The sequence below is a fragment of the Haematobia irritans genome, chromosome 1, assembly GCF_050003625.1.
Source record: "Haematobia irritans isolate KBUSLIRL chromosome 1, ASM5000362v1, whole genome shotgun sequence".
NCBI classification, from domain to species: domain Eukaryota; kingdom Metazoa; phylum Arthropoda; class Insecta; order Diptera; family Muscidae; genus Haematobia; species Haematobia irritans.
This window is the reverse complement of record NC_134397.1, coordinates 221,508,248-221,535,177: the sequence shown is the minus strand read 5'-3', so window position 1 is coordinate 221,535,177 and position 26,930 is coordinate 221,508,248. Positions and strand designations below refer to the sequence as shown.

At 30.5% G+C, this 26,930-nt stretch overlaps 1 protein-coding gene across 1 annotated transcript in view; it reads right to left on the bottom strand.

Moving 5' to 3' along the window:
* Positions 1-25,941, bottom strand: part of VAChT (Vesicular acetylcholine transporter) — a 55,019-nt gene extending 29,078 nt beyond the window's left edge. The window contains exon 1 of the mRNA XM_075292883.1: positions 24,893-25,941. The gene's annotated coding sequence lies outside the window, so the exon portion shown is untranslated. The remainder of the gene's footprint in view (positions 1-24,892) is intronic.
* Between the last annotated feature and the right edge of the window lie 989 nt (positions 25,942-26,930).

Here is a 26,930-nt window from a genome sequence, read left to right as displayed (position 1 = left end):
AAACACTGAGTTCGGATCACACCTTAAGAAGTGATGCAAATTCAGCACAACAGCTGTTGAGACGGTGGACATCCGCCCTATGACGAGCCCATGTTATATTCATCGCTTCTGCGTCAATCTTGCACTGAAGAAAAAGCATACCCGGTTCCAAAGATTTTGTCTTTACTTTAACAATTTGGTATTAATTCCGAGCCAAAGAAGCGCAGAATTCAAGTAAGGATACTTTTAAGACACAATTCTCTTTTAAATTTGGGTTTTGTGTACTTGCTTCTAGGAAGCAAAGTTTAATATTTCTCTTTTTCAGCTTTTTTTCTTCATATGCTATCAAAGTCATTTGAAAACAAGTTAACGACAACTTTATTTTCCAAATTCAGGCACGCCATCCAGTGGAAATTATGCTATGATTCAAGTAAAAAACGTCTTTAAAATAATGTGTTGAAAAACATGTCGTGTTTTTGAACGATTTGTTGCTTTGTAGTCAAGATGCAAAAAGACAACAAATTTAAAGACAATTTCATTCAATTTAAAGAATTTTTCTGAATTATTAAAGTCAAGTTGACCTTAGCCCAAAATATGTTTCTTTCATGTTATGACACCCATTTTTAAGTCCAATCACTTAATTATAAGGACAACACGACTTTAATGAATAGTTAATCGACTTTTGGACAAGGAAAAACACTTTGCATTAGAGAAATACGTCTTCTATGCTATGCTATGCATTCGTATTTTAAGGACATGAAATCTTTGGCCTCACGACAATATTTTTTTCAGTGTGCACATTTTCACTATTTTTTTGGCGACGCTTTTTTTACTGAGAAATTTTTGTTTAAAACTAGGACACGCTATTTGAAGTCAATTTTATGCCAATATTCGAAAATTTTGTTTTATTACTTTCTTCCATAATAATACGAGAAATATGTTTGCCTATAGATTTAGATCTAACGATACAAGTTCTTCGCTTAATTGTAAACTGCAATTAACCTACTTTTTTTTAGTTCAGTAGCTACTGGCGATTGATGAGAAGAGGAAAATTGATTTTGTGTGAGTGCGTTTGCATTTGTGGCCACTTGCACTTGAAATGGATACTTAATCCAATATCACAACACTTTTCAACGGAACATTTACATGAGCCCAGGGCTACAATGTGTTTCAGTTTTTATAACTTTTTCTTTTTTTTACATCAACCTATTTCAAAGGCGTTACATGGCCACATACAAATCCAATAATTACCGGAATAAGAGGAAATTACATGGATTTGGGTCTTGTTGTTTTGTATAGACTATTATGAGAATTGGACAGTGACCATGTAAGCCTAGAGTGTTTCAACAACTACACCCTCACAAAAAATCGCTTCTGTAACATATACTCCCAAACATATTTTGCTTCAAGCATATACATTTTTGGGTATTGCCCAAACATTTATATGTTTGATCTCTACCAATATATAATATGTTTGAAAGCATATTGGTGTAAACAATATATGTTTGGGTAGTCTAAGTTCCAAACATTTTGTATTTTTGCATCCAAATTCAATAATGTTGTCTTCCAAAAAACAATATGTTATTATATGACCATATAATATGTTTGGAAGCATTTTGCACCCAAAAATATTATATGCTTAAAAAAATTCTCCCAAACAATATTGTGCTCAAAATTTTATTTATTTATTTATATATTTACAATCATAATGAATTATGAAAATAAATGCTCAAAATTTTGTTTCTGCCCAATTGTATATTCCCCGACATCTTTCTCACTTCCACGAGATTTTTTAGTTCTTAGCACCTTTTTCTGTAATACAAACATTGTAGAAGAAATTATTCAATTTTATGATTTTTTTTATTTTAATTTTACCTTTTGCCGGACGGGGATTCGAACAGCGGACCACACAGTTTGTAAGGATCAAAGAAGTAGCTGATCAATTGCCCAAGGAAAAATAAGATGTTAATTTTGTAATAACAAGCAACAACCACCAACTTAATTCAATATCGCTCCCTGTTAAATAGCGCTCCAAGCTACTAAACACATATATGTTTATAGGCTATTTCTAAATTAATAAATTTTTGCATTCAAGCATATTATATTTACAAACATTTTATGTCCCAAACATAATATGTTCTAACATATTAACATATATGTCCCAAACATGTTATGCTAGTTTATGAACATTATATGCTTGCACTCAAAAATATTGTGTTTAAAAATTTGTGTTCCAAACATATAATGTTTATAGCCAAACATATGAAAAACAGTCTTTTTCAACCGTGTACATGGAGAAATAAAGTAATTTTGAAAGAGTTACACTTAAAAGTTTACTTGAATTCAAAGATTTTGACCTTCCCTTAAAGATTTTGGTCTTGATTCCGAGCCAAAGATAACGCTTCCTTAAAATAAAGACATTTGTAGGGAGCTATATAGCTTTAAAGATAATGCTTCCTTAAAATAAAAACATTTTTAGGGAGCTATCTAGCTTTAAATCTAGGCTCTATAAATTTAAAATTACGATACAGATCTCATATATCGAATTTTCTTTCTCGTTTTGCAATATATCAATAAATGTATTCATATACAAATAAATGTAATTTTAAAAATGCAAATTTTATCGGATACTTCAATCAATCAATCAAAAAAATAATAATAAAATAAATTGCATGCCCTCTGGGATTTGAACCTGTGGCGTTTGACTTTTTCGCTTCCATGGAAATTCTTTTGAGAAGGGCTTGCAAATTACGAGAATTTTTATTTTTTTTGTTGATTTTTAATAAAAAAAAAATATATTTATACGAAAATATATGCCGAAAATAAAAAGTTAAAACGATGCAAAACAAAAAAAATATATTTTTTAGAAAAATATTTGATAAAAAATTGCCTCTGGTGAGATTTGAACCAGCGTTTCTTAGTTTTTCGTTCATACTAATAAAGAACATCTCGAGAAGCAATTAGAATGTTATTCTTTGGTGTCGTACGATCATATCACAAACATTTGAATTGACCTTTCACGCTTTATGTTCAATGGCGTTTGTGGCTGAGTGTGCTAAGGCGTTCTGTTATGGTGCCATCAAACCCAGGTTTAAGCCCTGGTCGGAGCGAAAAAGTTTTTCAAATTGTAAAAAATTAGATAATAGGAAAATAATAGTGTAATAAAAAATATGGTTGAAAAAAAATTAAATTGGTTGAAAAAAAAATTTTTTCGCGTTTTAAATTTCTTCATTCAAATTAACTTCCAGGGCACAACTTCTAAAGCAATGCAAGGGATCCAAAAAGAGAGTATTTTCGTCCTATGACAAGCCCATGTAAAATTCATTGGAGATGATCCAAGTTTGCACTACTTCCGGATCACATATTGGGGATCCAAACTACTTTTTTGGAAGCTCTTTTTTTGCTGGGATATTATTCGGAATATATTATTTTTTTTTTGGTCCATTAAATTTTGACTCAAATCCAAAAAAAAAATCCAATTATAATTATAATCAGAAAATTCATAAAAAAAAGTTCTAAATCATATGAAATATTATAAAATGAAAATTATTTCATCTAAGGGTAAAATAATTAAATTTTTTATTAATATTTAAGTTACAGATTTATTATAATTGAAATTTAAATTTTAGAAATAATTTATTATTAAGCAGTAGTCTGTAAGGATTTATATCCATAGACTTAAAATAAATAAATAAATTACAATGAATAAAATTAAGCTAAAGCTATTGGCGTGGGAAATTAATTTTTTTATTTAAAATATTGATGCCGATAGCTTTATAACTAAAAATGGCAATTGAAGTGCAGTTCAATAGATAATTGATTGTATCACTTCAACAATTAATTGAGTTTTGGATGCAAAAACAATTAAATTTTTAAACTAATAAACTAAAAACTTAATTAAAAATTCCAAAAAAAAAAATCAAAATTTTTAACAGATGTATTTTTTTACATAATTCTGAGATTGATTCTCTGATTTTCGTTCATTTCCATGACTTTAAATCTTTCTTATGTATTTTTCTCGTTCTAAAATCGATTGCATTAATTGTCAATGTTAATCTTTAATTAACTAAAAACTTAGTTAAAAATTCCAACAAAATCAAAAATTTTAACTGATGTATTTTTTTTAAATACTTCTGATATTGATTCTATAATTTTCGTTCATTTCCATGACTTTAAATCTTTTTTATGTATTTTTCTCGTTCTCAAATCGATTGCATTAATTGTCAATGTTATGTTAGATAATCGATAACCTTTCATCATCTACAATCTGAATTAGATTTCAATGTAATGAAGGAAAAGAAAACTTAATTTCAACTTGAATAATCAGACTGACTGGTATTTACAAATCAGTGGCGATGCAAATGACAGACGTTGCAAAACCTTTTTTTTCGCAATGAATTATCATGAATTTTCTCTTCCTTCCGGATATTTGATTTTGTTTACATTCTTTGTAATTAACGTAACGCCCAGTGTCTACTTGAAAAGAGTATGGAATGTGTACACTTGTTTTGTCACTATCAATTAGGGGACATTGTAAAGTAGATAATCTAAAAATAGCCCAAAAGAACATGCTAAGGTTAATTGCTGTTAAACATGACAAGAAACCCTACAAATGTTAACGTAAATAGAATGTGAAAAAAAAGAGTTTAAATGAGACAGAGAGAGAGAGAGTATATGGGGTTAAAACAAATCGGCTTGCTATTGAAATCAATTCACAATAACAATGTCAAGTGAGATTAGAAACCGCAAACCTGTATAGGATTCAAAATTAGTTACATTCAGATTCCAACAAACAATTGGGGGTAATCTTAAAAGTATAGTCCCATCGTAGTGAGAAGCAAACGAGCCGGGACTGTTAAATACCGTGGCCTAACACTCCATATCATCCCCATAATTGTAATTATTGAGCGAAAGTGTGTATTAAAACTTGATCGAATGTGATGTAATGCAGATAAGAGAGAAGTTCACCAATGTGGTATCACAATGGTCTGAATAGTCTAAGTGAGCCTGATACACCGGGCTGCCACCTAACCTAACCTTTGTAAATTCTACTTTTCGAATAAATAGAATGTTTTCGAAATATTTAAAAGGAAAAAGTTAACTTTTGACTTCACCACTCTCGACACTTTGGCATTGCACATTTTTACATAGAAAAAAATATTGGTAGTTAAACTAGTGCTAAATTTAAGTTATTTTTATTGCAAATTATTTATCTTTATCTTTTTCTTTATTTTTTTTTTAATTTTCCACAGCCCAATGGATTTTTCCTTATACCAAGTATGTCTCAAAAATTTTATGAAATACACTAATAGAAAAAATTACGTTCGATAGTCGTGAAAAGACGGTGACAAAATGAAACGGAAACGTTCACAAAAAATCAAAACTGAATGTTCATAATTTCGTCCACGGGCGTTCACGATTTCATGAACGGCATTCGTTTTTCTTTGGCCATGAAAAGTCTTAAAATAATCGTTAGACGTTATTATGGCAACTCCCTCGGTGGTGCAATGTGCTAAGGCGACTGTTAACGCGTATGGTGCAGAAAACACAGGTTCGAGTCACTGTACACTGAAAAAACAGTGAGACTTTCATAAAGAAATTAATTTTTTAGCGACTAATGACACATCCAAAAATTCTTAATCTAAATTTTTTTTATACCTTATTGTTCCAAGAATATATAAAAAATATGCAAACGTATATATATTTTTTCGAAAACATATAATGCATTGAAAAAAAAAATTGCGGAAATTTTCTGCATTTTTTGATTTCCAGAGGCTACAGCAAGCAAACGGCTCAATAAATTTCACGTTTTGAATTTTTTATTATTTGCTTGAACATTTAGCTCAAAGATTGCGCTTTTAGATATTTCTTATATTTATTAATAAATTATTTAAAATTTTGTTTGTACGTATACCTTTAAAATTTTCGAAAATTGCCAAAATCCTGATTTCAACCGCGTTGAGCAACTTTTTGGCAAAAGTTTTTCAAAATCTTTTTTCATAGTTCTTATTACAATCATTGAGAGATTCTAAAACTGTAAGTGCTCATTAAAAAATGTGAACTTTGGAAATCTGGCAGGTCTAGTGTACACGTTCAACATTATTTGATTTTGATTTTCAATACATTCAAAAGTCTATTTTATACTTTGTTATGTTAACAAATATTTTTAATATCCCCATATTTTGGAAGCTTCTGCATATGTTAAATTGTAGTCACAAAATCATTAAAATCATATTGGTTTATTATACCCATTTCCACCTCCGTGACTACACAAAGAAAGAAGAAAGAGAGCATCAGTCGTTTTTAACTAAAGTTGTTTATTTACTTGGTTTATTATAATGCGCTTGTGTGTACTCATCTATAAATAGAATTGATTGACTACTCGTATATGCTTTGTTTGTGGGTTAAGTGCTAGAGCGAGATTTGTTTGTCGATGACAATAAGAGCAATATGGTCCAGTGGATAGTGTGATGGTTTTCAAAAATAAATGATCCGCGGTTCGATTTTCTGTCCGGCCAAAAAATACAATTTTAAACAACTCATAAAAAATCGGATATTTGCTTAGAGAAAGAGAAAAAGGAGAGACCTAAACGAATGGTGTGGAAAAATATGGGAAAGATGAAACTAGGTAGAAAATTATTTTTTAAAGCTAGTCTTTATTATTATTTTTTATATAGCATAAAGACGTAAACGTTTATCACACAAATAAAATACTTTTTTCCAAGGTTACGTATAGAACCATTACATGGCCATAAAGACCATGTACATTGTTTACGTGACCATTTAATTTTTGCAGCGAAAAGAATTTTTTAAAAACATTGATCAGGTACACACGACTTTAATTTTGCGTGTCAGTCGTATGTTGATTGTGGCACGTGGTTTTATGTAAAAACAAAAAAGAAAGTGTAAGTGAAAAAATGTACCTGTTTTTTGTTTTGCATTTTGATATATGGTACAATTGGTTTTTATTTGCAGTTACATGATGTCTGCGTTGGTACATTTGATGGACACGAAGTAAATATGGAAATTACTTACTTATTGTTGAAATTGAACCAAAATAGTGTGTGTAAAAATATGTGATGTTTGCTTGCACGACATTATAAATACAAATAAACAATGAATTAGTTTATAAATAAATAAAGTTAATTTTGTTTTTTCTTTTCTCAAGTGGCGTCTTTTTTTCGACGACGAAAAAAGTTTTCTTAGAAAGATCAAAACATTTTAGGTTGTGACCATGTTCTTTTAACTGGAAGAAAAACATTTTTGACGAATACCATAACATTTTAGATTGTGACCATTGTCTTTTAATGGAAACAAAATTCTTTTTTGATATAATAACATTTTAGATGATATAATAACATTTTAGATGAGGACAATTTTATTTTTCTTAGAACCATGTTCACTGAGCCAACATGGTTGCAGGTGAAAATGTTACATGGTCGCCGCAAAAATAGCTCCTATCATATTATTTTGCTCTTCGAATCTGATTGCGACAATTATGTTTCTTCTCTGCGTGTGGATCTTACATACAAAGAAAAAATACTTTCCTCCGGAAGGAACTTTTAGACAAACGAAATTCCCCTATAAGGGGAATTCGCTTTAAGAGAAAATAGGCCCAAATTTATGCTAACATTTTCAACCATTGTTTACCATTTGCTTTTCGCTGTTAGGAAGTTTGTTTGCAACAGAAGCGAAGAGTTTTTGTGATAAACGTTTACTCGTTTACAGCATGTGAAAATAATTTAATAAAAACTAACTCAAAAAATTGTTTTTTTTACCGGCTATTTTAATATTTTCCCAGTGAGGTTTATTTAGTTCTCAGTACTTTTTTCTGCAATACAAACATTATAGTAGAAATTATTCAATTAAAAAATGTTTCACATTTTACCTTTCGTTCAAACGGAGAATCAAACTTCAGATCATACAGTATGTAAGGCAACACACTATGCCATGAAGCTCTAATTGTCGTCAACAAACAAGTATCACTATAGCCATGAATGAACAACATGTTCTATTTATAGACCACATTGTTGGCCACATACAAGCCGATGTAAAAAACAACTTTATTTAAAGAAAACGAACCACTTTGCTAGGTCCTTCTTTTCACTAAAAAAAAAGCATACTCGGTTCCAAAGATTTTGTCTTTACTTTAAAAAATTTGGTATTGATTCCGAGCCAAAGAAGCAGAGAATACAAGTAAGGATACTTTTAAGACACAATTCTCTTTTAAATTTAGGTTTTGTGTACTTGCTTCTAGGAAGCAAATTTAAAATTTTCGCTTTTTCAGCTTTTTTTCTTCATATGCTATCAAAGTCCTTTAAAAACGAGTAACCAGCAACTTTATTTTCCAAATTAGGACTCGACTTCCAGTAGAAATTATGCTATGTTTGAAGTAAAAAACTTCTTTAAAATAAAGTTTTGAAAAACATGTCCTATATTTGAACGATTTTTTGCTTTGTAGTCACGATGCAAAAAGACAACAAATTTAAAGACAATTTCATTAAATTTAAAGAATTTTTCTGAATTATTAAAGTCAATTTGACCTTAGCCCCAATATTTTTTCTTTCATGTTAAGATACCCATTTTTAAGTCAAATCACTTAATTATAAGGACAATACGACTTCATTGAAAAGTTTATCGACTTTTGGACAAGGAAAATAACTTTATTTTAGAGATATGCGTCTTCTATGCTAAGCAAAATTTGTATTCGTATTTTAAAGACATGAAATCTTTGACCTCACGACAATATTTTTTTCAGTGTTACAGACGATGTTTTGGAAACGGAAATAATGGAATTTTACACCGTGGTGCAATGGTTAGCATGCCCGCCTTGCATACACTGAAAAAAAAGCATACTCGGTTCCAAAGATTTTGTCTTTACTTTAAAAAATTTGGTATTGATTCCGAGCCAAAGAAGCGGAGAATACAAGTAAGGATTCTTTTAAGACACAATTCTCTTTTAAATGTAAGTTTTTCTTTACTTGCTTCTAGGAAGCAAATTTTAATTTTTCGCTTTCTCAGCGTTTTTTCTTCATATGCTATCAAAGTCCTTTAAAAACGAGTTAACGGCAACTTTATTTTCCAAATTAAGACTCGACTTCCAGTAGAAATTATGCTATATTTCAAGTAAAAAACGTCTTTAAAATAAAGTATTGAAAAACATGCCCTATATTTGAACGATTTTGTGCTTTGTAGTCACGATGCAAAAAGACAACAAATTTAAAGACAATTTCATTAAATTTAAAGAATTTTTCTGAATTATTAAAGTCAATTTGACCTTAGCCCCAATATTTTTTCTTTCATGTTAAGATACCCATTTTTAAGTCAAATCACTTAATTATAAGGACAATACGACTTCATTGAAAATCTTATCGACTTTTGGAGAAGGAAAATAACTTTATTTTAGAGAAATGCGTCTTCTATGCTAAGCAAAATTTGTATTCGTATTTTAAAGACATGAAATCTTTGACCTCACGACAATATTTTTTCAGTGTACACAAGGTCGTGGGTTCGATTCCTGTTTCGACCGAACACCAAAAAGTTTTTCAGCGGTGGTTTATCCCACCTCAGTAATGCTGGTGACATTTCTGAGGGTTTCAAAACTTCTCTAAGTGGTTCCACTGCAATGTGGAATGCCGTTCGGACTCGGCTATAAAAAGGAGGTCCCTTGTCATTGAGCTTAACATGGAATCGGGTAGCACTCAGTGATAAGAGAGAAGTTCACCAATGTGGTATCACAATGGACTGAATAGTCTAAGTGAGCCTGATACTTCGGGCTGCCACCTAACCTAACCTACACATATTCAAGAATTTTTGAAAGGATGTTCGGCACACTATCCCAGCAAAAAAAAATTGGAAGTTGTTCTAAAGGCACAACTTTAAAAACACTTCCAAAAATGTCCTACCAAAGATGTTCTTTATTTTAACTACAAAGGAAGTTCTTTTAATTCAATTTTTTTATAATTCACTTTTTCATATTTTTAATGGGTAATTTTAACTTTTTTTGTTTCAAATAGATTAAAAACAGAGTAAGAATTACTAAAATGGGACAAATTATTCAAATTTTGTCGATAAAAATACTAAATCTATAATATAAAAATTGTGAATTTTTGAAAATATTAGAGGTAAAACGTTTCAAACAAGCTATAGAATGCATTAAAAATCATAAAAAATTATAAAAATTATTTATTTGGCAAAATATCCCAAAATTTTTCAATTAACATGCAAAACACTGAATTCAAATCACACCCTAAAAAGTGATTCAAATTCAGTGCAACGGCTGTTGAAATGGTGGACATCCGTCCTATGACAAGCCCACACCGAAAAAAAGTGAACTGTTATATAGGAAGAATGAACTACCTCGCACGAAAATTGAACTAAATTTTACTCCACATTTTGAGATTTCCACAAAGCGTTGTTAAAACCAGGAAATTTTAATGCCCTGTTGTACTTTTTAACTGCAGTTCACGAAATTACATCATCTCATAGAAGAAAAAATTAACTAAAAGTAAAGAAGAAAATCATTGGCGCCAAATCATGACCATTTTAACCATACAGTAGTTCGTTCTTACTATTTTTGGGAATCGTACGAAAATCTTCTTTTGCTTTAGTTCATATTGAACTTATATGTATGATCATTGAACTTTATACTCACGTTTAGTTCATAAAATTTTTGAGACATACTTAAAAAAAGTAAGATTTCATTAAACTGTGGAAAATTTCGATAAAAATAATAAAATTTAACTACAAGCAAATAAATTTTTTCCAATAAAAATAAGTTAAATTTAGCGTTAGTTTAACTACGGAATTTTTTTTCTGTGCATGTTAAATTCATCGCTTCTGCGCCAAATTTGCACCACTTCCGGATCCAGATATAACATTTTCACTACTTTTTTGGAGACGCTTTTTTTGCTGGGTTATATTACTATATTTAATTTGTAATAGGAAACCAAAATGTGAATTGTTTAAGATATAAGCCAGAGAAAAACAGTGCTTCATATAAATGAGATGGACTATGATTTTGTAATAGAAAGTATTTTGTAATGCAAAAATAACCTTTTTGTAACAAAAATGGATTTTATGTGATATAGGTTTAAACATTTCGAAGAAATTCAAAATATTGTAACAAAAGAACAATGTTTTCTATACACATTTTCCAAACGTTTTTTTCTCACGTATAAAGGTATAGTTTTTTCTTCATTGTGAAATAAACATCTGAAGATTTATCTCAAAAAAATTAAATTTTCTGTTGAATACAAAAATAACACCTCTTGTTAGAAACCCCTTTATATAGCATTTTCACTTTCTTTTAGTTGGTTTGTTTTTTTCGTTTGGTTCCAAGAAGTATCTTATAGCTTGAGTTCTTTTCAATTCCTTTGGATGATCTAGGCCATTGAAACACACTCCCACCCACCTCAGTGAACATAGAAAATAATTACAATTTTTCCTATATTTCCTATTTCAAAATCCACCCACAAATAATAACCATAAATGTTTGGAACAATTATTAGCCAACAACTTCCCTTTGGTATCATTAACAGCTTCCTGACACTGTTCAGCTGTAACAAAGACACAATCATCTTCACACACACCCAATATTGAAGTCTGGCAAATGTTTTGGGTCTCACTCCTTCCATCCGGCATAACGAGCTTAGCAAATTGCTTTCCAGCTCATTTGTCAATAGAGCGGCCTTTCTTCATCTTAGACGGAGGGGTGAAGTGGATAGGTAGGTGGTGGGGGTTCAGACCTTTAACCTTATGCCTCATAAATTTCAAAGAAACATTTGTTTCCTTTTTGTTTCCTGAAATCCGATAAATGAAGTACATCGCCCCAATATGAAGTTGATTTAGTCTTGCTAGCATGAATTCCAGACATTTCATAGCGAAACAAAAAAAATTACGAGGGAGTTGAGTTGAGCTACTAATGTTAGATAATGGTTGGAACATACCAAAGCAAATTCCATTTGAATAAGTATGCGTGAAACGCGAAAAATCCAAAGGATCTCGAAATACCAACTGGTCACCCCTTTTGGTGTATACTCTCGGATAACACAAACGAATATCTTGTTGAGATTCCTCTCACATTTTTGGTGTGAGAGATTTTTTTTTTACATTACTCTCAAGGATAAGCCAAAATGAATGTAGGATTGAGAATGAATATGTGTGGGTATTTGGGGGGAGGTGGGCTTGGTGGTATGAGTTGTCATGGTGGTTCAAGCAGATGTTCTCTCTAGGTTGGAGGTCGTCTGTTTGAAGTGGTTTTTCATACCGAAACAACCATTCAGCCATTCACACACAGTCTAAACAGACTGACTGTGTACCTCTTCGCTTCTGCCCTTCTGCCATTCTTTTGTCAGGACAATAAAAATAAACAAAAAAACACACACAATGACGGTGAGGCAAAAAGTGTCGAGTGTTGGAGGATTAGGACAAAAGCTTTCTGTTATGCGATACACTTTCCATTGTTCTTGTTGTCGTTTTTATTGTTCGTCCGTCAGGTTTTAAATTATCCTCTATGATCCTGTGAGCTATTGTAGTAGACATAGATGTGGTTGTAGTTGTTGGACCGGCTTGATTGTTTTTTGTTTTATTTGTTGGTTTTTACAATTATTGCAGTAATAATACGGATATCGTTTTTAGAAATTGGAAAAAAAAAAGAAATCAAGTGGCTGCAATGTTTTTCTGCATACAATGAAATGAAGGACTTTGTAAGTTTTACCCATTGTTCATAGGCCAATAAACTTGAGATAGATAGCATTGAGTTCAATATGAAATAGGAATATCCCCAAAAAATACACATATAAAATGGAATATTTTAGGAATTGCTATGATTTTATTTCATCGTATCAGGGTCAACGCGGTTACTTTTGCAAAGTAAAAATTGTTAATCCCTTGATGCGTATACTGAATTTTTTTCTAATTCAATCAAAAAATTAATCGGTTCAATTAATCACAGAATTATTTCAAAATAACAAATAGACTACATAGAAAATTAATAATTTTTTCGACAGTTTCAATTATTTTTAACTGAGCATTCAATTATTTATTTATAGTTATTTCCACTTTTGATTAAAATATTTTGAGTAATTTTATAAAAGTTTAAATGATTTTGCACTTATACTATTTTAATTAAAATTATAGATGATTTTTTCTTTACATTTGAATAATTAATATATTATTATTATTTGAGACAAAGTTCTCAATTGCATTTTTACTTTGAATTATTTTCTTATTGTTTCTGTTAACATTTTAATACCAAATGTAGAAACTTTCTATCATTTTCTTATTTGAGTTAGTTTTTTTACTTTGATTAATTTTTTTTTGTATCAATTATTTATTTATATTGTATCAATTATTTAATAGGTTTCTTTACGAACTCAAATTAAAAAAAATTAATTTCCTGACTTACTACAACAGTGTTGACAGTATTTTTCTGGCTCTTATCCACAAATTATGATGTTTTCGTCCCCAAAAATCCCCAATTTAAACTTAGATTCCTCACAAAAATCCCCAATACATTTTTTATAAGTTTTTTTGAAAACCAAAAATGAAGCAATTTTATACATAGAAAATAAAATTTTAACAAAATGTTATATATAGAAATAAAATTTTGACAACATTTTCTATAGAAATTAAATCTTGTCTCCATTTTCTATAGAAATAAAATTTTCTATATAAAAAAAAAGTTGACAAAATTTTCTATAGAAATAAAATTTTGACAAAATTTTCTATAGAAATAAAATTTTGAAAAAAAAATTTCTATATAAATAAAATTTTGACAAAATTTTCTATAGAAATAAAATTTTGACAAAAATGTTCTATAGAAATAAAATTTTGTTAAAAAAGATTAAACTGTTTTCTCGAAAAATCCCCACAAAAATTCCCAAACTTTTGGAATTTTCCACCAAGTCCCCAACTCAGAAAGTTCGTCCCCATTCACGAAAAAATATCCCCACACTGAAAAAAAGCATGCCCGGTTCCAAAGATTTTGTCTTTACTTTAACAATTTTGGTATTGATTCCGAGCCAAAGAAGCGGAGAATTCAAGTAAGGATACTTTTAAGACACAATTCTCATTTAAACTTGGGCTTTGTGTACTTGACTCTAGGAAGAAAATTTTAATTTTTCGCTATTTCAGATTTTTTTCTTCATATGCTATCAAAGTCCTTTAAAAACAAGTTAACGACAACTTTATTTTCCAAATTTAGACACGACTTCCAGTAGAAATTATGCTGTGTTTCACGTAAAAAACGTCTTTAAAATAAAGTGTTGAAAAACATGTCCTATTTTTGAACGATTTTTTGCTTTGTAGTCAAGATGCAAAAAGACAATAAATTTAAAGACAATTTCATTAATTTTAAAGAATTTTTCTGAATTATCAAAGCCCAAAAAATTTTCTTTCATGTTATGATACCCATTTTTAAGTCAAATCACTTAATTATAAGGACAACACGACTTCATTGAAAAGTTTATCGATTTTGGACAAGGAAAAAAACTTTATATTAGAGAAATGCGTCTTCTACGCTAAGCAAAAACTGCATTCGTATTTTAAGGACATGAAATCTTTGGTCTCACGACAATATTTTGTTCAGTGCAATTTGGGGAAAAATCCCAATACTGGCAACACTGCTTATGAGGACACGTAGAGGGTGGATATGCAGCAGGCAAATTCCGACCTTCCCAAAATCCCCTTAAGTTCTCCGTTTTTTTGTTCACAAATTCCTGGGAACGTGGCTAGCGATATTTATTTATACTCAAAAAAAAAAAAAAAAAATCTTGAATCTAAAGATTTTTCACTTCCTTTAATGATTTTGGTATTAATTCCGAGCCAAAAACGAGGCTCCTTTAAAATAAATACATTTCTAGGGGGCATATCTAGCTATAAATCTAGGATAAAAAAAATTAATATAGATGGATATGATTTATCGAATTTTCTTTTTCCCATATATTAATTAAGCAAAAGTATGCCAGTTTAAAAATCCAAATTATAGCAGTTCCTTCAAAGTAGTAAATGTTTTTTTAACTCCAAAAATGTTTATACCACACTGAAAACTGTTTTGGTGTTCAGAAATTTGGACAAAATGTTACAAAAAAATAAAAAATAAAAAAAATCTTATTTTGGAAAATTTTATTTCTATACAAAATTTTGCCAAAATTTTATTTCTATAGAAAATTTTGTCAAAATTTTATTTCTATAGAAAATTTTGTCAAAATTTTATTTCTATAGAAAATTTTGTCAAAAATTTTATTTCTATAGAAAATTTTGTCAAATTTCTGGTGTTCAGAAATTTGGACAAAATGTTACAAAAAAATAAAAAAAAAACAAAAAATCTTATTTTGGAAAATTTTATTTCTATACAAAATTTTGCCAAAATTTTATTTCTATAGAAAATTTTGTCAAAATTTTATTTCTAAAGAAAATTTTCTCAAAATTTTACTTCTATAGAAAATTTGCAAAAATAAATCTGAACAAATACTAAGAAATAATTTCAATTAGGAAAGAATACAAAAGTGGGTCAACAATTTTGCGGAGAAATACTTCATTGGTGGCATGTTTGAATTCCATAAAGCTATCTTTTGCTATGATGTAATTAAGCAAGCAAGTTAATTGAAACTTAAATGGAAGCAATAAAGAATTTCCGATATTCTGCCATGCTTATCTATAGTATTCGGGATGAAAGTTTGCTTCAATAATCCTGACCTACTTTAATTTTCATTAAATGGTTCATTAAAAAAATCACCTTAAGTTCTCCGTTTTTTTGTTCACAAATTCCTGGGAACGTGGCTAGCGATATTTATTTATACTCAAAAAAAAAAAAACATCTTGAATCTAAAGATTTTTCACTTCCTTTAATGATTTTGGTATTAATTCCGAGCCAAAAACGAGGCTCCTTTAAAATAAATACATTTCTAGGGGACATATCTAGCTATAAATCTAAGATAAAAATTTTAATATAGATGGATATGATTTATCGAATTTTCTTTTTTCCATATATTAATTAAGCAAAAGTATGCCAGTTTAAAAATCCAAATTATAACAGTTCCTTCAAAGTAGTAAATGTTTTTTTAACTCCAAAAATTTTTATACCACACTGAAAACTGTTTTGGTGTTCAGAAATTTGGACAAAATGTTACAAAAAAAATAAAAAAAAAAACAAAAAATCTTATTTTGGAAAATTTTATTTCTATAGAAAATTTTGCCAAAATTTTATTTCTATAGAAAATTTTGTCAAAATTTTATTTCTATAGAAAATTTTGTCAAAAATTTTATTTCTATAGAAAATTTTCTCAAAAATTTTATTTCTATAGAAAATTTTCTCAAAATTTTATTTCTATAGAAAATTTTATTTCTAAAGAACATTTTCTCAAAATTTTACTTCTATAGAAAATTTTCTCAAAATTTTATTTCTATAGAAAACTTTCTCAAAATTTTATTTTTATAGAAAATGTTATTTCTATAGAAAGTTTTCTCATAATTTTATTTGTGTTGAAAATATTATCAAATTTTTATTTGTATTGAAATGTTATCAAAAATTTATTTCTATCGAAAATTTGCAAAGCACCTCTTTGTTGGGGAGAAATATTTTGCAAAATCTACCAAACCAATAAGAATTCTACCAATTTGGTAGATTGGTTAAATTAAACAATTTACAATTTTTGTTTGCATTCTACCAACTGCGGCAACCGTGCATTGAACTTACTACCCTTTTTATGCAGAGCGGGAATGCTAACTATTGGACCACGGTTGCTCCCTAGTTATATGACAAAAGTGTCTCATTGGTGAGGACCAATGGAATTTTGAAAAGTCAAGTTATTTTCTCCGATTAAGTTGAAATGTCAAGGGAACAAATGCGCTATTACGCCACAGCAACGAAACCCGGTAGATAATTTTTTGATAATGAGACTACCATATGATATTTGATGGTGTTTGTCTAGGACGGAAAACATCACTCTCCTGCTATATTCTGAATTGCTCTTCTGTAAATTCAACTTGATTTAGTGATGGGAAGGAGTCCTAAGCCTTTATTAAAAAATACCATTTATTTGATTGTTTCGAAACATAAAAAATCCTCTGATTTTTATTTGTATTGAGATTTTGTCGAAAACTTTATTTTTTAGAAAAATTTGTGAAAATTTATCTTTTAAATACATTTTTTGAAGTTTTATTTTCTAAAAAATTGTTTCGATTATTTTTTTAGAAATTTATGTCAACATTTATAAAATTTTTTCAAAATTTTGGGTTTTGTTTCTATAGAAAATTTTCTTGAAATTTTATTTGGGCAGAACATTTCTGTTTGAAATTATATATGTATAGAAAATATTTTATCTTAAAAACCGAAAGCTCCTTTTCCAAAAAACATACGTTTATTTGGACACCCTATTGTCATAGTTTCCGATTTAATAGATTGAACATTTTCTTCTCTAATTATTAAATATAAGCACTTTATACATATTTGCCATACATTTTCTATTATTGGCATTTTCTATTATCTAACATTTTATAATTTTATTTATAAATAAAATAATTTAATTCATTAGTTTATTAGGAAAATATTTGCAGATTTTATATTCACGTCAACAGTAGTTAGATATCACATCATGCCACTTCTATGGACGCCATAAAATTATAATGGCCCAAATCATTATTTCAGCCATAAAATTATAATGGCCCAAATCAAAAATCACATTAGAAAGATAAATGTCAGCAATATAGTGCGCTTACAATAATTTCTCATCCAGCTGATTGAGCAAACCAAGAAAAACAAACATCATTAATAATTGCAATAAGGGACAGATATCAGCTAGCTACCATTTTTTCATTTTACAATGTGACAACAAAGTGACAACGAGAAAATGTGGCAAAAATAAATCTGAACAAATAATAAGAAATAATCTCAATTATGAAAGAATATAAAAGTGGGTCAACAATTTTGCGGAGAAATACTTCGTTGGTGGCATGTTTGAATTTCATAAAGCTATCTTTTGCTATGATGTAATTAAGCAAGCAAGTTAATTGAAATTGAAATGGAAGCAATAAAAAATTTCCGATATCCTTCCATGCTTATCTTTGGTATTCGGGATGATGGTGAAAGTTTGCTTCAACAATCCTGACCTACTTTAATGTTCATTAAAATGGTGCAAATTTTTAATATAAATCTCCTCATGTTATAGGAAAGGTGTGTATTCAATTGTTGGCATTGGCATGGAGGATACGTGGCCAAAACCACACTTATATTTAATATCTTCTTCGTCCGTGTGAGAGTCCATCGTTGTTGTTATATCCTTGACATAAAAACAAGACCATTTACAATTTCATTCAGGTTTCAAAAGAATTTACGTAACGTTACATTATGCTATATTTCCTTCCCAGATATACAGAAAGACACACACATTTATACCCAGCAGGTATAAGTACATGTGTGAAGATAGACCCCCTGTCCCCCAAAACAATGGTAACGAAAATGTTTCCATCAATCAAGTCAGTTGCTATTGTATAAAACCTATCCCACCTCCACATACCCACACCTTCAGAATATGTGTATTGTGTAACCTACTATATGTCTGTAAGTTGATAGCCATTAATATAGTCACACACACACACTCACAAAATTCGTAATCTAATAAAAAATTCAAAAACTAATTTTATAAGGATTACATATGTGTGTTATACAATCATTGTGTTTATCTCAATGGTATAAACTGCTATATATGTGCAAACAAGTTTGAGAGTATTTTATATGTATGTGTTCGTTTTATCTAAGTTTGTTTGTAAATTACTTAATTAATTAAATAATTGACATTTGAAGTTGAAGACCAAAACAATAAAATAAATTTTGTCTTAAGTAAAAACTTTATAGTTTTACTTTACTGAAAGTTTTTCGTTTGTCTATTCTAATCAAAATAAGTTTACTAAATAGTTGGGAAAATATTGCATACTTTTAGGGGACACGTTAGAATACCTAAATAAACGAAAGTCCAAAATAACTTTTTCGTTTGCCATAGGGAATTGTGGTGATTATATATTTACAAAAAGAAAAGTTTTCAACTACTGCAACTTTTTTTTAATGGAAATTTATGTACATAACATTTATGTTTATAATTGGATGTCACTTTATTGATATTGCATTTAATTTGTATGCAAAACAAAAAAAAAAGTTAGTGGAAAGTTTTTTAATTATCAAAATATATTTCTAATAAAAATTTACAAAGTTTATTAAAAAATTTTTTTTTAAATTTACATCACCTGTTGTAGGTTAGGTTAGGTTAGGTTAGGTGGCAGCCGATGTATCAGGCTCACTTAGACTATTCAGTCCATTGTGATACCACATTGGTGAACTTCTCTCTCATCACTGAGTGCTGCCCGATTCCATGTTAAGCTCAATGACAAGGGACCTCCTTTTTATAGCCAAGTCCGAACGGCGTTCCACACTGCAGTGAAACCACTTAGAGGAGCTTTGAAACCCTCAGAAATGTCACCAGCATTACTGAGGTGGGATAATCCACCGCTGAAAAACTTTTTGGTGTTCGGTCGAAGCAGGAATCGAACCCACGACGATGTGTATGCAAGGCGGGCATGCTAACCATTGCACCACGGTGGCTCCCCACCTGTTGTAGAGATGGTTGTTGTAGTTGTACACGCAAAAAAAAAATAATTCTTTCCTTCCAAACGAAATTTTAGACAAACAAAGTTCGTTTCTCATTTGCTTTTCGCTGTAAGGAAGTGTATTTGGAAGAAAAGTATATACTTTTTGTGATAAACGTTTATTCTTTTCCAGGATGTAAAAACAATTTCATAAAGACAAACTCAAAAAAAACATTGTTTTCTTGCCAATTGCATTTTCCCTCACATCTTTCTCACATCCACGAGGTTTTTTAGTTCTTAACACCTTTTCCTGTAATACTAACAATGTAGAAAAAATTATACGATTTTATAAATTTTTAAAATTTTTACCTTTCGAACCGCGGACCATGCACTTTGTAAGCCAACACACTAACCACTGAGCTATGTACCTGTTATGGTCATCAATAGATAAATATCCATATAAATAATATTTATATAGCATAGCTTGCGGCGCCCACGAACCGAATAAACAAAGTTTATTTAACAGAAACAAACATTTAGTTTGGCACCTTGGAGCAGTGGTTGCTACGTCCGACTTGCATGCCAAGGGTCGTGGGTTCGATCCCTGCTTCGACCAAATTTTTTTTATTTTTTTTACATATATTCCAGATATGTTCGGAAGATTCCGAAAAAATGTTCAACATTACATTGTAGTATATTAAATTTTGAACTGTAAAATGTGTCTTATTAAAGACCTAAAGTCAGAAAAGAACAGTGTTTGTTATAAACGAAATGAACGGTGTTGTTGTTTCAAAAATAACTTTTTTATTGAAAAAATAAAAATTTTGTAACAAACGCATTTTTTTGGTGATAAAAGTTTAAAATTTTCTAAGCAATTTAAAAACACTAACAAAAGAAAAACGTTTTCGGTACACATTTTCCAAACACTTTTTTTCTTTGCGTGTAGGGAAAAAATGGGAACGAAAACCAAAAATTGTGCATTGGCTATACACGGCAGTAGTTAGACATATAATGCTATATGGTGTTGTAGTCTGGTGGTCGGCACTTCAGAAACCGTCTTGATTAGATAAAGTTCAGCGTATCTCAGGCGCATTTAGTAAGACAGGAACAGACTCCCTTAATGTCATGCTGCATCTATTGCCTTTAGACATTTTGCCTAAACAGTCAGCTGCAACAACGGCTGTGCGGTTGCGCGAGCTATCGCTATGGTCGGAAAAATGTACGGTCACAGTTCGGTCCTCAATGTAATGCCAGATGTGCCTAACGTAGTGGATTACACTCTGGCAAAACCACTTTTCGACAAAAAGTTTGAAACTCTAATTCCCAACAGTGAGGCGTGGTGTACACAGACCACGGGGAGTAAAAGATATATAAGATAAAAGATAGAATTGAATGGACAAATGGCGTTCGGAGTATATTCAAAAGATCTGGAAATTCGAATAGCGAAAAGATTACTTAATCACTGTAGTGTTTTTCAGGGTGAAATATTGACAATAAGATAGGTGGTGAATTGGCTGAGAAGTAATGTACCAACAAATTTTGGCTTTAATATATACTCAGACAGTCAACCTGCACCCAGACAAGGAATATGATCACCTCAAACATGTTTTAACAGCAAAATGTTATTTTTGGGAGGTGACCATGTAACATGGTTTTTGCAACCATATTATTTTCTCGGAAATCATGTATCTGATTTCGGCAAGCATGTAACATGGTCACCCTACAAAAATAACATTTTGCTCTTGAAACATGTTTGAGGTGATCATATTCCTTCTCTGCGTGTGCAATAAAATCCTTGGACTCTGTGTTCCTTAACTCGAAAACGGCCAAAGACTGCCGCAAATCTCTCAACGAGATGGCTGAGCAGTACAATATTCACCTAATATGGGTGACTGGCCATAGGAACATACCGGGGAACAGCGAAGCAGATGAGTTAGCAAGGCTAGGGACTACCTAACATATTCCAGGGGAACTAGAATCTGTTGGTATGCCTCTGGCCACCTGCAAGTTCTTACTGCGTGAGAAGGCTGTTATGATGGCCAATATTGCAAGGGTTGTAACGACACCAAGCAAATATGGCCCAACTTAAACCGCACACTAGATATGCTAGTGTTCTCAAGGCGTCAGAGAGCACTCCTGATATCTGCTATAACGGGTCGCTGTCTGATAGGCAAATTTGCAAACTATTGTATAAGCTGTCATGATGTGGAGGAAAAGGAATCAATTAAACACCTCTTGTGTGAGTGTCCTGCTTTTTGTGTAAGGCGTAAGCGAATTTTAGGAGCATATAGCTTTAGCTTACAGGCGGACCTGGAAAACGTTAACTAAAGCAGTTTGTTAATGTTTTTGGAGCAATCTGGTTGGTTCAACAAAACTAAATAATAGAGAAGGTTCAGTGGTTAAGACTAGAAGTGCCCCTATGGAATAGGTACTTTTAGTTAAATGTGGTATCACAATGGACTGGATAGTCTAAGTGAGCCTGAAATTTAATCTGGCTGCCACTTTAACCTAACCTAACCTAGGGCCGATACCACTGTTGGCCTCTTTTACTTCACAATGAGACCTAAAAAAAAACGTAAGTTGAATCAAAAACGTACGAAGATGAAGGAATTAAAACTGTACGTTCCTTTTGCTAAAAAATTGTTCTGAATGTAATGCTGAAAAAACAGTACAAAAAGCAAAAAACAGTACATTTTTGTACTGTTATCAGTACATTTGAAAACCCAGTACAATTGCCAAAAACCAGTACGTGTACTGGTTAAACCAGTGCGCCTGGCAAGCCTAAGTCAGTGTTACCATATATAGTCACTTCTTTAATGATAAATTATGAAATATATCTTTGTTACTAAAGATAAAAAAATCGAAAATCGATTTTCCTTATAACTGAATTTTCGTGAAAAATGTGAAAAGTAGAGTTAAAACGATTTTTTTTTTGTTGTTTGAATAAAAATAGTCTTAAATTTTTTATTTGGAAAATAGACTAAATTCGAGCAAAAAACTTTTGATATTCATCAAAATGCAAAAAAGAAAAACCGTTGGAGCCAACAGTTACAAATATTAAAAATTATCTATTAAATTTTTTGGGTAAACCGAGTCTAATTTGTTTAACAACTTTTGATGTTAATCGTCTAATAACCGAAATTAACATTTACGGCCATTTTCATGTAACTCCGTTAGGCTTTAACTGCCAGTTAACAGAAAATAAAGTGTCAATATCTTCTCTTCGGTTAACTTTAACTGAAAAAATTTCAGCAGTTAAGTTCTCAACTGACACAGGGAATATATAGGCAAGGTGACATATATGGCCATAGTGCGGTTCAAAATTTCGTTAGCTACATGGGCGTTAATAATAAAACCGAAATTCGATTTTGCGTTAAAAGTGGATTATGCATTGAAAAAATATATCAATTTTGTTTAACATAGAATATGCATTTCTCTAATATAATGTTTCGTTACTTGTCCAAAAGTCGGACAAGTCATTTTTTCCTTAAATGACTTAAAAATGGGTATCTTCACATAAGAGAAAATGTTGTTGATTTTTAATATGCAGATATCGTTTATTGAATTATAAAATTTAAATAAGATATATATTCCTACACACAAAAAAAAATTCATTAAAATTGAGTCAATGAAATTTTTCATTGATACAACGAAACATTTTCATTAATACAATGAAAATATTCGTTAATAGTACGAACGGTTACGTTGATTAACAGAAAATTCGTCATAATAATGAAAAATGTTGTATTAAAGGAAATTTCATTAAAATTGAGCCAATGAAATTTTTTCATTGTCACAACGAAACATTTTCATTAATACAATGAAAATATTCGTTAATAGTACGAACGTAAGAACGTAACGTTGATTAACAGAAAATTCGTCATAATAACGAAAAATGTTTTTGTATTACTTTTGGCTCACTTTTAATGATACATTTCTTGTTATACAGAATTATGAAATCATACATTTTCTTCAATTAGAAATTTTTTGCATACTCCCAGGCGGCAGTTGTCACCGCTGATAGAGACCATTATACTTAATATAATTAAATTAAATATAAAAGAAATCAATTAACACTGCATCGAAAACGTCATATCATTAAATCTTTGTTATCTTAAATCTAATGATTCAAAATTTCATCAAATATAATTATTATATAACCTAGATTATTACATTCAAATACGAATTGTTTTCTTTACATTAACGACATTCGACAGAAGACCAAATTATTGAAGTACAAGTATCCTAGTAATAATTTCCATTGGCTTTGGCTTTAAATTAAAGACACTTCACCTTACTTTAAAGACATTCGACTCTAACGGAAATGCGGAAATTGCTTAGACGTTTTTATGAAACGTTTAATAAAGATAGACCAAATGTTTGATACCCTCAAATCCTTCAAATTTTTTGGGAGCTAAATTTCCACAAAATCTCTAGTCTTTTTTATCTTTTTAATCGCAAAAGTATATTTACAAAACGTAAGAAAGATACTCATTTTATATGCTGATATTGATTTTAATGGAAATCAATTAATTGCATACCTCTAGGCGACATAAATTTTCTTTAATTAATCCAAAAAGTATGCAATAACAAAAAAATCGATTTTAAGTTTTTTTTTAACGGAGAACATTTTTTAGAAAAAAATTGTTGTCTTTAAAAATTATTTCTAAAGATATATAATAATATTATTTCATTAAAGACCAAAATCAAACCTATTACATAAGTGGAATGGGCTTGAAATGAGAGATACAGGTAAGCGCCAAAGTTTTGCACAAGAAAATAATTTTCAAATACAATTTATTAATAAGAACAAAGAGAGAGAGCGAGCTAAAGAGTTTCTGAGATGGGACCCAATAAAATTTGTATACCCATTTGGTGGAGCCTCTTTCTTATTCTCGGACTCCTGTTCTCTTTGCTTTACTATCATGTTTCAATTCAACCACATTCCTCTTTACATAAATGAGCTGAATTGCAAAGAATTCAGCTGAATAGGTTCCACTTGAAAAGTGAGAATGTGAGAGTTTCTTCGCTGTATATACATATATATGTATATATAAATGAATAAAAATAATTTTATATACATGTATAGGTAGGTACATATATAGAGTATGTTGTATATCCCAAAATAATTTTTTTTAACCTATACCTACTAAATATATTTAAGCTATATAGATTTAGGATAATTTTTCAGGTGTGATCTCTTTACTTAAAATTTGGCGAATTTCATTACAAAGGAGTGCTTAAGATTGCTATTTTTAGAAGATATTTGATATTTATTTTTAGTTGCATAATAATATATATTTTTTTTGTAGAGGGGATTCTAACCACTTACCTGTATCACTGGGTGCTATATTACTCAAGCGATTTGTTACAAAACCCCGTAGATTGGAGACAACGCGTTGTGGCGAATTAGGGCCACTGCCGATGGAGAAACTTCTTAATTTGGAAAACAAAGTGGCCGATTCACCACTATGGCCACTGCCTGTGGCGGCGTTTGTATTGGGCTCGTTAGAGGACGCCACTGTCGAAATTTTCTAAACGATTTTCTTTTCTTGGGTTTTATTTATAAAGAATTCTTTCTAGAAACACTTTTTGAATCACTTCTTTTCCTCAAAAAGGATTTTCTTAAAATGAAATTGAAAAATTTTCCTTTTATTTTTTATGAAAATTTCTTTTTTGTATATGGCTTTCCACTGCAGTCACCTTAGCTTTGAAAGGTAATCCTTGTATAGATCTTTTTTTTTTAAATGATATTTTTAGGATATATTTTTTTCGATAATTTTCTTTTCAAATATCTGTTCACTGACACTTTCTCTCAAGCATTTCAAATTACAATGCACACTTTTTTCCGTTGGGATTTGTTTACCGTTTAAATTGATTTTTCGTACGAATTTCGATTTTCTTCCTTCATGCGGAGTGATATGTGTGCTGATACTTTTTTCTTTTGCTTTGGTTTTGAAATGTCCAAGAATTCTGTGTTTTATTTTTTAGTCTGGTGTTTTTTTTTTACACTAGACTACGGACGAGCAACCGTGGCGTTCGTTGTTGTCGTGCAGGCCAGAGCAAAGGTAACTTCTGTCTGGTAGCAAGAACACGTTGAGACCAGCACATGCCCGTGCACACACAAGGAGCAAGGCGATGAATACCCACAAGAAAAAAAGTGCGCAATGGTAAACGTAGGGGGAGAAGTAAATTGGATAGCGCCAGTGCCAGGCCTGGAATTTCAGTACCAGTCAGTGATGCAGTGAAAGTATTTTAAACGCCCAATAACCACCCACTCTTATGGCGAGATACCTTGAATTTCACACTCATACATACATCCATACATTGGCAAAAGACAAACATGCACACTTGTACTCATATTCCAATATTTCAAATATCACCGGCTCTCTTCATTTCCATAGAGTGTAAGAAACATTAGGAGAGAATTCGCAGGCTCTGTATTAGTAAGCTCCCCAAAGTATGCTTTAACTTTTAGTAGACAAATGTAAGTGTGATGAATCAAATTCTATAGGACTTTGTTGGTAGTAGAGAAATCTCTCTCTCTCTCTCTATTTACCTCTCTTGTTTGATTATTGCTGGCTTTTTCATAGGAATTTTTGGAATCTCTGTTGAGAAGCGCAAGCGCTTTTCTCTATTTCTACTTATTCTTCTTGTTCTTCTTTTATTGTCTCCATTGCTAGACTTTTAGGGAAAAAAGGGAAATATTTATGTCTGTGGGTATATAACCAGCCTTGCTCATAAAACAATACAATGAGTTTCCTCTTTCTTGGTGTTGTAATTGATATTTGTGTTTTCTTTTTGTTGTTATTGTTATTGTGGTTGTTGGTTTTGTCGTTGATGTATCCTTTGGTAACTTTTCTCTGTGTTTGCATACATTCTATGGCATGAGGCTGGATGTTTTCTTTACTGGCTAACACTTACCCCAATTGCTGTTGGCTTTTCGCGTTTTTATAGGTGTGTCTGTGTGTCTTTTAATTTTTTTTTTCATATTTCTTCTATATTTGTATGGGTTTCGGTGATTTTTGTGTGACAGGATATTTTGAACATTTGCTATTTTCTCATGCTCATTTAAAGGTCTGCCATAGGACAAACAATAAATTGTTGTGGTTATTATTGTTGTTCTCTGCTATTTGGGGTAATTTGAAGCCAAAATTTCATTAACATTTGATTTGAATAATTATTTCCAACACTTGTGTGTCTGTTTATATTTCATGGAAACGTACAAAATTTCTGTAATAAATACTATACAGAAAATATTATCATTTTCTTTGAAAAACTCACAATGAAAAATTACAGAGTGTTGACCTCGAATTAGCCTAGTATTAACTGACCCGACAGGTATTTCATATCAAAAACAGGTCATAGTA